The sequence below is a fragment of the Miscanthus floridulus genome, chromosome 17, assembly GCF_019320115.1.
Source record: "Miscanthus floridulus cultivar M001 chromosome 17, ASM1932011v1, whole genome shotgun sequence".
Classification (NCBI taxonomy): Eukaryota; Viridiplantae; Streptophyta; class Magnoliopsida; order Poales; family Poaceae; genus Miscanthus; species Miscanthus floridulus.
In genome coordinates, this window is record NC_089596.1 from 31,532,296 (window position 1) to 31,545,495 (window position 13,200).

A 13,200-nucleotide genomic window follows, 5' to 3' on the forward strand; every position below is an offset into this window, starting at 1 on the left:
CTTGATTGAGCGGCTTCTATATGTTGTCGAATAATTTGAACTCATTCTTCAGCTTCTTTGACAAAGTCAATTCCATAATACCTTCTTTCACCAGGCTCAATCCAATTCAAAGGGGTCCTACGCTTGTGACCATATAAAGCTTCAAACAGAGCCATCTTGATGCTCTCTTGATAACTATTATTCTAGGAGAATTAACCAACGGTAACCAGTCCTCCCATGAACCCTTGGAAGAAATCACACATGCTCTCAACATATCTTCTAAGATCTGATTCACACATTCAGTTTGACCTGCGGTCTAGGGGTGATAAGTAAAGCTGCGAATCAAGGTGGTACCTAAGTACTTGTGCAGATGTTCCAAAAAATGATTAACAAACTAGGAGCCTCGATCTGATACAATACTCTTAGGTACTCCATGCAATCTGACAATTTGCTCAATGTATAACTTTGCATATTGATGAGGTCGATATTGGACATTAACAGGAATAAAATGTGTAGACTTGGTGAGACGGTCAACAATTACCCATATAGAATCATGACCCTTTTGGGTGTTCGGAAGTTCCACAATGAAATCCATACTAATGTCCTCCCATTTCCAACTTGGAATGGACAGTGGCTGGAGTAACCCTGCTAGTTTCATATGAATGGCCTTAACTCAGCAACAGTTATCACATCTAGCAACATATGCCACAATTTCTTTCTTCATTTTTGTCCACCAAAACCTAGTCTTCAAATCTTGGTACATCTTGTTGCTACCCGGGTGAATGGATAGCTTGGAAGAATGAGCTTCCTCTAGGATTTGTTTCCTCAACTCCCTATCTTTTGGCACTACAAGTTGATCTTTAAACCACAGAACACCATTCTCATCCAATTGAAAATGCTTACTTTCTTCTTCTATCATCTCTCTTGATCTGGAATATACCAATATCAATCTTTTGTAGCTCAATGATCTTGGACTCAAGGGAACAACTAACAGTGATATTGTGTAGGACTGCTGGATGCAATAAGTTGAAACCATCTTCCAACAAAGAATTACCATGATACTTCTAACTTAAGGCATCGGCAACCACATTGGCCTTCCCCAGATGATAATGCACTTCTAGGTTGTAATCCTTGATCAATTCTAACCATCCGCACTGCCTCATGTTCAACTCAGGTTGAGTGAAAATGTACTTAAGGCTCTTGTGATCAATGTAGATGTGGCAAACATTACCAAGCAGGTAATGTCTCAAAATTTTTAGAGCATGGACAACTGCTGCAAGCTCTAAATCATGCGTTGGATAATTGACTTCATGCTTCCTCAACTAGTGCGAGGCATAAGCAATGACTTGGCCTTCCTACATTAAAACACACCCTAAACCGGTACCTGAGGCATCACAAAATACATCAAACGGTTTCTCAATGTCAGGTTGTGCCAACACAGGAGTAGTAGTTAGCAAAGTCCGCAAAGTGTGAAAAGCTGCTTCACACTTTGGTGTCCATATAAACTTTTCATCCTTCTGGAGTAACCTCGTCATAGGCTTGGATATCTTGGAGAAATCTGGGATAAATCGACGATAGTATCTAGCTAGACTAAGAAAACTTCAAACTTCATGAACTGAGGTGGGAGCTTTCCAATCCATCACTTCTTACACTTTGGATGGGTCTATAGAAATCTCATCCTCTGATAATATGTGACCTAGGAAAGGTGCCTTCTTCAACCAAAACTCACATTTACTAAACTTTGCATACAACTTATGCTCTCTTAGTCTCGATAATACCACTCTCAAGTGCTCTTCATGTTCTTCTGCTGTCTCAGAATAAATCAAGATATCATCGATGAACGCAACCACGAACCTGTCAAGTTTGGGCATGAACACTGAGTTCATCAAATACATGAAATAGACAGGAGCATTGGTCAATCCAAAGGACATGACTAAATACTCATAAAGGCCATACCTAGTGGAAAAAGTCATCTTAGGTATGTCTTTCGACCTAATCTTGATTTGGTGATAACCTGACCTCAAATCAATCTTAGATAACACTTTTGCTTTTGCCAATTGATCAAACAAGATATCAATGTGAGGCAAAGGATATTTATTCTTCATAGTAACTGCATTGAGTGGTCGATAGTCCACACACGTCCACAAAGACTTGTCCTTCTTTTTCACAAATATAGTCGGACAACCCCATGGTGACGAACTGGGGCGAATGAGACCCTTTTCTAAAAGTTCATGTAATTGAATCTTCAATTCTGCTAACTCATTAGGAGGCATTCTATATGGTCTTCAGGAAATAGGTGCAGTACCACGTAACAATTCTATCTTGAACTCTATCTCTCTGTCCGATGGTAACCCCAACAATTCATCAGGAAAGACATCCGGAAATTGACATACTACTAGAATATCAGCAAGGGCCATAGGCTGGATAGCATTGGCCACATTATGGAGATCAAACTCCCTAGGAAGAGGTACTAGAAAAGCCTCAATATTCCTGAGATCTCTCAACATAATAGTTCTAGTTGAGGTATCAATAAGAACACCATGGTTCTTCATCCTATTCATACCCAAGATCACATTAATACCCAATCCTAGTAATATCACTAAATTTGTAGTATATTGCCATTCACTTATTTGGATACATACATCTCTAACTATCTGATTGATAGAAATGTTACTCCCAACAACACTTATACAATATCCACCCTTGTCAACTACAACTATTTTCTGATCATACTTGGATGCAAAAGTTGGACTCATGAATGAATGCGAAGCTCCAGAATCAAATAAAATGACTGTAGGATGATGATTCACAAGAAACATACCAGCCATGACAACCTCACTAGAGGGAATCTCTTCCATGGTGGTATAGTGCACATGTCCCTGGCGTCCATTAGAATTGCCCTGCTTCTGGTTGTTGTTGTTCTTGGGATAAGGGCAATTTCTTGACCAATGGCCAGTCTTGTTGCAGTTCCAGCATGGCATACTGCTAGGTGGAATGTTGGAGCTGCCTTGTCTAGTGCCACCCTTTTGTAGGGCAACAGAATAAGCCTTGCGATATACTTTCTGGTTCTGACTGGGTTGTGCCTTCTTCTGAGGTGGTCTATACTTTGGAGCGGGAGGGCGAAACTAGGGTCTCACAGCGGTAGGAGCTTTTGGCTGAGATACACCTGCTTCATAAGCTCTCTTATGACTCTTGGATGCTGAATAGATGTTGTTATGATTCTCTTGGGTTAATGCATCACTAATAAACTCATTAAAAGTAGCACATTTGTTGTTAGCTAGTGTCTTCATTAGCTTTGGGCTAAGTCCCCACTTGAAACTAGCAATCTTCTTTGCATCAGTATCCACAAACTCAATGGCACACCTTGATAGGCTGTTAAAGGCATGCAGATACTCAGTTAAACTCTTAGTACCCTGCGTCAGCCTCATGAATTTTGTATGCTTCATACTCATCAGACCTAGGGGAATATAATGTCCCCTAAATGCAGCCTTGAATTGATTCCAAGTGATTTGAGCATCTTTTAGGCAAAGTGGATCGATGATGACTCCACCATATGCCCGTAGGTCCATGCAACTAGTGCGATGCATATTCTATCTTTAGGCGCTCGATGAGCCTTAAAAGACAGAACTTTTGTTCAATTGTATTCAGCCACTCATCTGACTACAATGGTTCTTCTGCTTCCTTAAAAATAGGAGGCTTGGTGTTAAGGAAGTCCTTGAAAGTGCTAAATTGGTTAGGTTCAAGTCCTTGATGCTGGTCTTTTCCTTGTCCTTGGCCAACATTCTGTGCGAGACCATGCAACACTTCTCCCATGGAATGTTGAGTCTCCATGAGTTGAGCCATCATCTCTGCTGGGGTAGGATGCGATGGTGGGGGAAGATCCTCATTGCCACAGCCATCACTACCACCCGCATCATCACCACCAGCTCCCCTACAAGTGCGCGTCATCTACAAAGTTGCAACAACAAGTGATTATTGGATGATGTCAAGAGATTGCAGAAGAATTATGTAATCATGCCATACTGTAATTACTGGAGAGAATTGTAAATTCATACAATAACACAGAGGCACAATAATTCATTTCCACAACATAACATCACCAAATGATCACTTATTATGCTCGCAACGCGTTCCATACATGCCAAATTTTTCATGTCAAAAATAACTAGAAATCTATTAAATAGTGCAATTGTCACATGTAGTACATGCATAGTTCCAATTACATCACAAGTGTACATCATGAAATTGAGACCTACATACGAGTTTGTTATATAATGATCGAGAATAAAGAGCTAAGACATCAAGCTCGCTACTACTACAACTAAGCTACTCCTTAGAGTGGTCGCTGTTGACGTCGGACACACCATCACCGTGGTCGTCCTCCCAAGGCTCCACCTCTTCATCTTCAGGCTCCTCCTTGGCATCCATCTCCATGCCATCATCCTCAACAATCAACACATTAGGGCCTTCTTCCACCGCTGGAGCTAGAGGAATAATTGGGTTGATTATGTTGTTGAGGCTATGAACATCAATCTGAAGCTCCTCGATCTGGCGAATGAGTTCTTGCTCTCTGTGGTCAAACTCTATGGCCTACCTAGCAGCCTGGAATACTATACTAATCCTAGCTGCCTCTCTTGTTTCAGCAAGATGAATGACATCGTCCCTTTCAGCATGGATGCCCTGTAATTCAGCTCTAGCTGCATCTCTTTCTGTAATAGCACGACCAAACTACCTCTGATGAGCTTCTAAGGCTATCGTGAAGTTATCTATCTCATGCTAGGCTATTCTAACTGCCCTTCAGTGCCTGTGAACACGTGCTCGCATCCTGCGCTGTGCAGCCTGAGCCCTTTGGAGCTCTTGCATACAGTTGATGTAGCTATCTTGGCATGAATAAAACATCCTCATGACTACATACATGGCACTCATTGCAGCGTTACTACTTCCAACTCTTTCATCCCTATCTCTGACTAAAGCATTACCGCCTTGCTGGGCCCAAACGGTCTATGATGCATCGACATGGGGGAAAGATCCAATAGGCCCATTTATAAGCTCATCCTCGAATTCCTAACAAATCTCATTGAGAACCTCAAAAGCGGCCACTTGGGCACCTTCCCAAGGGGTCTGTCCAACTGACTCTACACTCCACCCTTGCCACTGAGGATTGTCCTCATGGGCTACAACAGTGACTTGCACATCATACCACCTCTGTCCTTTAGTTACCACTTCGCTCCAAAAGTAGTGAGGCGGTTCAGCGTACCCGACAGAGTTTAGCACCCACCACAGTAAAGTGGGAGTCCCAAACAATGCCAGAAAGGTGTCGCTAGCAATAGGGGCTCCTGGGGCTACCATCTATAACAAAAGGTTACAATTAAGTGAGACAACACGATGATAGATACGAGTTACTTAACACTAAGATCATTTAAGGGGGAAACAATGCAAGAACTTGAATGAATGGTGTATCATGATGTATGCTTGTTCCGTATGTCCTCACAAACTTTGAAAAATAATTCCTAACAACATACGAGGTGGCATACATATGTTCTCTCGATATAATCGTAACTAAACGAGCTACACGTTTCGTTGTTAGTGTACCTGCAGAAAATTCATTTTAGCCCAACCCAATAGATATAAGTACAGAAATGTAAATCTAGGCTCTAGGTTGCAACTAAATACTTTCATATATATACCCATACATATACTTCTGTATCAAAGCTACTCGATGACAATTTATACCCACAATTAAATACGCACCATACACACATGCAAGCATGCACATACAGCCGTATCAAAACTAGCTCTCCCCGACCGCACGCTCACATCTTGCGGTCTTGCCACTCATCAACTTACCTTCTTACCTTGGCGTAGAGGCATTTGATCTATACATTACCACTCAAGTGAATGACATCCATACAATAGCACGCCGTATGGATGATGAAAGTAAAACCCCCCATGTTAGTACTTAAATAGCCACCTAAAAGTCCTTAACTGGGCATAAAAGAGATGACCACTAGCACACTTTAGATTTTTATAACACCAAAACCTTCTTTTTAAATACACATATGACAAGTTTAATGTTGAATCCTTACTCTGATGCCACCTGTCACAGAACCGTCCAATTTATAAGAGCACAAGTACAATAGCAATCACCGAAGCAATCAAACCATCATACTTGAGCCCATATAAACCTAGTAGTCTGATGAAATCTCGAAGGATCTCAAACAACCAACATACAAACCAAGATCATAGAGATTCAATATAACCAGTCACATGTTACATCACAGTTCACAATTATTTCTCATACATCAGAGTTTGAATAATTATTACAAACCAAGTTTGAAAGTAGCAGAAGCAAAGTAGTTTAACATCAACATCACACATAGTTTAATACAAAGCCAGTTTCATAGTCATCTCCAACCAAAAGCACAAGGGTGAGATGATAAACAGAATGACCATTGCCCATGGTCCTAGTCCTCATCCACTACAGGAGCAAAGCAGTTCTTGCAATAGCCGTGATACATAACATTATCTGCAACAATGGGAATAAAACCCTAAGTACGAGAAGGTACTCAGCTAGACTTACCCATCCAACTAAAATACTAAGACACCAAGGAGTATGCAAGGCTTTGTAAGTAGAGTTGGTAGACATTATTTGCATAAAAAGCTTAAGTTATCCAATATCTCTTTAATTGTGAATCACCAGTTATTAATCCTATCTCATACTACATTAGCACTATCCTATGCCAAATATGTTGGTACCATCAAGTCATCACAATAATAACCATATCCAGTTGAGTTCTTGCATAATCTCATAACCAACAATTCCATCATTTACTACGATGAAGAAACTCAAGTCAAGTTCTCACTATCCGGGAGAGACGGCGATTCGAATCGATTCCTACCCAGCTGGGGAATTATTCCTAACACACACCCATACTTCCCCCGCCGGGGTCGCATCAGGTCACCTTTGGGACAACTCAAATACTACAACTTTGCTTAAGGGTGCTTTGCCATGCAAAGACTCTATGACATAGTTCAACCTAGGTCAAACATACCACTTTAAAATGATGACTTACACTATAACTAGTACTTAGAGACCAAACGAACATTAGTTATATATACCAAAGTTGTTCCATGTGATATTCTAAACATGTTTAAGGTGCTCCCAAGGTTCCACAAACAATTTATACCTTGGTTACATGAAAACCCTAACATAAGTAAGGCAATTAAGTAATAACACATGCAATATATACCAACAAAGGGATACTAATTGGGATGCCCCTGCTCATGCATGCTCAATGATGCTTGTGATCATGCAATGTCAAGGTTAAATACATGCTTAACACCTAGGGTGTTACATACAAGTACCCTAAACAAACTATTGAAGCAATTGCACCGAATGACAAAAATGCATTGAATACAAAGCCATTATAACAGTGCAGCCATATATTTTGTTTTTATATCATCTAGAACTGAGCTATATGGCAGGACATTTTGCTTCCCTTAGACGGATCGATGCTATTCATGAGGAAATTCAGCCTATTATTCTCTAGGATTAACTATGATTTGTAACATATGGTCCTGAACGATACAAAACAACTATGACCAATACTGTACGATGGCCAAGCTCGAGGCTAGGTTTGTGAACCCAAAATTATTCACGGCAATCCATGGCCTAGCCTAGAGTTTATTGAACTCTATTTGTTGGTAATAAGGATTTTGTTTCTTCACATAGGACAATCAGGACCATGACCCAAGATCACTACTCATACTTTTGTGATGCGTAAAGTTCAAAGTAGTTTTAATTTCACTCAACAACGTTCTTAACTTGGACTGCATTATAGCATTATTAATTGAGTGCTTTATTGTATCATGGTATTGGAGATTTAATCGCAAACTGCCTCCAGTATGGTTAGGTGCACAAGAAACCTAAGATTTCATAAGACTGAAACTATTCAAGTTGAGAATGGTGAAATGCGCTGTAAGTCCCTAAACAATTCACGTGTTCTCATCTGGATCCATGATCTCTCACAGCGATCATCTAGATCCTACAATTTTTTAAGTGGTTCATCATAAGTTCACTCTAGGTCTAATCATGGACCTTAGACACTTGGATGAACCATTTTGAAAAGTTGAAGGACCTCGATAATCACTTTGAGAAATCATGGACCCATATGAGAATGTAGGAATAGTTTAGGGGACTTGTAGTGCATTTCACTAGAATGGTGAAATTTGGTTAGGCCACACCTTTATCTTTTCCCTTATAGGTATGTTGTTAGGGTACCTAATTCGCTATTTCGTGGATCTAAAATCTAGAAGTCCTATGGTCACACTCATCTCTTCACTCAAGGCATAGTTGATGATGCTCAAACTTGTTAGGTGAAGAGCATCAAGATAGATTATGGTATCTTCATTGCTATCTATGCCATCAAATTAGTAATTATTCCATTATTCAGGCCTTCCTTTTGTTGTTACTTCTGAGAAGCTTTTTTAAACCACCTTGTTCTAATATTATTATGAACTTGAGCCATTGTTAATATAGTCCCTACAAAGTTGTGTTTTGGTGCATTATATGATTGAATTCCTTCTTTTCTTATATATGATATTTTCAATGGTGATTCAGCTAAGAAGCTCAGAGACAGAGAGAGAAGCACTATGACAGGGACCAGTCTTTGGTCTTCGTCCCTCTCTCAGTCACTCTACATGCATGGGCGCGTGCCCGCTGGTGCTCGAGCACATGCTTTTGTGTTGGCATGCCACTACTCAAAAGTAAAAACTAGAAACTCTTTGATTGAAGACCATGATCATGCAACAAAATTTTTGAATTTGTTTGGGTGCATTGGTGTTGACTTAGCAAAAACTAAATAAATGTGATACAAATTGAGGAAACTCACAAAGAAGAAAAGAAACCAACCAAAAGATCCAAAATATAGGGAATCTCCATCATAACTCTTCATTTCAGTTGGATGGGCTCATTTGTAGCTTCCCTGTAGCATCATAGCCCAAACTAGCTAAAACATACATGATGGTTATCTTTATGTTTAAATGAGTTTCACTACGGGAAACAGTGACTTTGTCGAGTGCCCCAGGCACTCGGCGAAGCCCCAAATACACTCGGCAAAGACTTTGCCGAGTGTAACACTTGGCGACTAGCACTCGGCGAATTTTCCACCAGCAAACAGATGTTTGCCAAGTGTAAAATATTAGGCACTCAGCAAAGGGTTTGCCGAGTGTCAAAAAACACTCGGCGAAGTTAAACCCTCGGCGAAAAGGGAGTTAATGGCGTCCACGGTAATGGAGAGTTTGCCGAGTGTCAGACGGAAGACACTCGGCAAACATCTTCAACTTTCCCGAGTGCCAAGCCTCCGACACTCGGCAAACATCTACATATTTGCCGAGTGTTAAAGCCAATACACTCGGCAAACATCTACTTATTTGCCAAGTCTTTTAACTTTAACACTCGACAAACATTGCACACTCGGCAAAAAAAATTGCCAGAAAAACAAAAACTGGCCTCTTTGCCGAGTGTTAAAGCCAAAACACTCGGCAAAGGACCTCTTTACCGAGTGTTACACTCGGCAAACTATCCAAAACCCCCCTGTTTTTACTGTTTTGTTACGTATAAAGGACCCCTCTCCAACAAAAATCACAGGCATGTATATTACATCACAGGCATATATTAAGCATCACAGGCACACAAATAAGTTCTAGTTTATTCGAGAAAGTAATCCACAAGTTCTAGTTTAAACAAGTAATGCACAAATAGTCCACAAGTCACTGAGGAGGAGGCCCTTGGAACCACTACGACTGATCCGGGTCTTGTGGTTGAGTATTAAAAGCCGCCGATTGATTCTGCACATAGGAGAAGACATGTGTGAGACAATATTGATATCATTTGAGCTAACTAAGGAACTTGTCTAAGTTAAAGTATTCAATCTAATGTGTCAAGTGACTCACAGGAGTAGTTGTGTGTGGCTGACGTGAAGGGAATAGCATCGGTGGTGGTGGCAAAGATTGACCCATGCTCGAAGCAAAATTCTGCATGTATTGGAACATCTGGTCCATCCTCATCCAATTTTCTTCCTCCATCCTCTACCGCTTGGCCTCTAACCTCTGCTAAACCATCTACTCCACCCTCGCCTCCATCTCCTCCCGTTGCTTCTTTTCTACTTCCACCTGGGCCTAAAATATTTCATCGCAATGTTACAATGCAAAGCTAAAGTACGTAAGAACCAACGAATGATGAATGGAAGAGAAAGAACCTAGAGAGCCTCTATCTAGAACTGTGCAGTGGTCGGCCATGGGCGTATTGCTGGGCTCGAGTCCGTGCTCCTTGCTTAGATCTAGGAGAGAGTGGGAGTAGAGGCCGTGTCGATTACATTGTCGCCAATCCAATACCGACCATGCTTCTTGCCTCCTCCCACCCTCATCATGATTTCTTCGTCAATATCCTAGGAACTCGGATCGAACTCTGGCCCATGAACCTCCCTTGACATCATTGTATACTGGGTGACGCAGCTGTGGATGCTTGGATGGCTGTACGCCTCAGGCGGGTCCTCCGGGTTGAAGTCAATGTCGGCCATCGCCTTGCCCTTTTTGGACAGAACCCATGCCTTGAGCTAGGAGCAAGGCTGGCCATCATGTGACGACAACTGCGGCAAAAATGCAAAATGATTAGAAATTATGCAGAATTGAGCGTTAGAATAAAGAAATGAAGTTGTGTACCCATTTTTCCCTATATTCATCAAGGCTCAGGCTGCCTTGATAGTGTGATGCACCTGGCATCTACAAACACCGCTCCCGGCAAGCAAGGTGGTGCTCCAACCACCCGGGCTGCAACCACTCATCCACCATCATTTCCCAGCACCGGGTATGCGCTCGACACCACCACAGAGGCACCTACATCATCAAGCATGTGACTTATGAAAAAAGAAATTAAGCATAATTAATCTCAAATAAAGTAAGTATCAACGTTCTTTGCTTACACTCATGAATTGGTCCTTGGTCAGGTTCATTGTCCTTGCCTCCTCTTTTTTAACCTTCATGCTTCTATATTGAGCATAGAACTCGATGATGGCCTAGACGTGCGCCTCGTAGTGCATGTCCTTCACGAGCTTCTTGGTGGCTTCTTCAGAGACGAACTTTGCCTTGGCCTCGAATCCCTCCTGGCATCTATAGAAGTCCTGCATATAGAGGCGATGTATAAAGTTATTATTTCAAGAATGTCTAGTGAAGGTGATGTATTGAGCAATGTAGTGCAAGTAATACTTACCCATAGCTCGCCCTTCACCCACTCCGCTATGTTGGTGAATCTCCTGCAATCACGATCAGGGACGTCGGGGGGCGGCAATGTAGTGGTCCCACATGTAGGCTGGTTGCTGCTATCCGACGTATGCCACCAAGCCAGGGAAGTGTTCCCTGCACAAAAGGCCATGGATGCCGTTGACCTTGTGGTTGTGATCACCCCCATTGAGCTTAATCCAACTCCTGCACAAGTGATTAATATAAATTATTAGTTTCTTTTGTAATTTTTAACGTATCAAAATTATTGTGAATATTTAAAGTTACTTACCTAGTCCTGTCGGTTTAATCAACGGGCATCTTTGCTCAGGTATCGGACGCCTCAGGAGGGACGAGGGACCTCACAACCAGATCTTGGACTAGGCATCCCCTGCCTCCTCCCCCTCCTACTCCTGCTCCTGCTCCTGCTCCTGCTCCTCCTCATCCTCCTCACCAGAGGCATGTGCAGAAGGTACCTCCTCCTCCTCAGATGTCGGGGGGTCAGGTTCAGGCCACGGGGGCCTCGCCCTACCCTTCCCTTGACCCCTCTGCCTCTGCCTCTGCTCCTGCTCCTGCTCCTCCTCCCCCTCACCCCTGCCTCGAGGCCTGCCTCGATGCCTTCCTCGACCCCTCCCTGAAGCTGAAGCTGAACCTAACCCTGAACCTAAACCTGAACCTAAACCCCTCCCTACAGCAGCGATTCTCTCGCAAATTGCCGTGAGCTTCCTCGTAGCGCCCACCATTGCTCAATTACCTGCAAATAAAAAGAGTAAACCAATCAGCATAGACAAACAAAACATACGACATCTTGATATGCAAAATTAACTTAACATACTTCAAAAATAACATGGTATGATGAATAATAAATAAGTTAGTACGACTCATACATGTATTAGAAATAATCGTCATGATTGGGATTAGCTGGATCATAAGTCTCATCATCACTATCACGCATGTCGATATAATCATGCATGTGCTCCGAATGAGGAATGTCGTCATCACTGTCATTGCCTAATTGTAATTGTTGAAGTAGTTCTAAGTCCTTCACATTCTGAACCTCGTCTCCAGTGTCCTCATCAGCAATCCCTTCATTGTCTACTTCCATTCTGATCGCTTTGGTTAAATCTATCACAAAACTCCCTTCGAGCCCATCTTCTTAGAAGAACTCTCCGTCATATGTGTTGGGGTCTATATTGTAATCTTCATTATTTGGTACAGGTAGTTTACCGTGTGGCGATACCTTGTACACAACATCCCAACCCTTAAGACGGCTGTTGGTTTGGCACGGGTATGACAAATAATAAACTTGCATGGCCTGTTGAGCCATAATATAGACATCATCTCCTGGTAAGACGGGTGATTGTCGAATTTCGACTAGCCCAAGATTAGGGGTGCGTCTCACGACATCTGGATCAAACCAATGACATTTGAATATGACTGAATTAAGAGGTTTGCAACCATGAAAAGTTAGTTCGTATATTTCTTCAATTATTCCATAGTACTCGACCCCATCAAAGCCTGGCGTAAAAACTTCGGTATTTGTGGTTCTTCGATTGGGCCGACTCTGCTCGTGCCTTGTTGTGTGAAAGCAATATCCATTGACGTCATAACCGGTAAATGACCTAACCTTATAGGCACAACCATCGGCAACCTGTCTCAACTTGACATTCATAGACGCTTTGGTATGGCCCTGCAAGTTCAAGCAGGGTGGTGCGTTTTATTATTTGCATGTACGAGCAACTTGTAATATCAAACTAAGTACGAGCTAAATTGGACTGTATCTTCTGCTTGAACCAAGAAATGAAATTGGGATTTCCATTTCCCGCACCCTCTTTGAGAAGGGTATCACTTTCGTGCGGGGTAGGTTTCCTTGATTTACGCCAGAATTGACGATGAAATTCCCTGTACCAACAAGAAACATGGGAGTTGGACACAGAAAAGCGA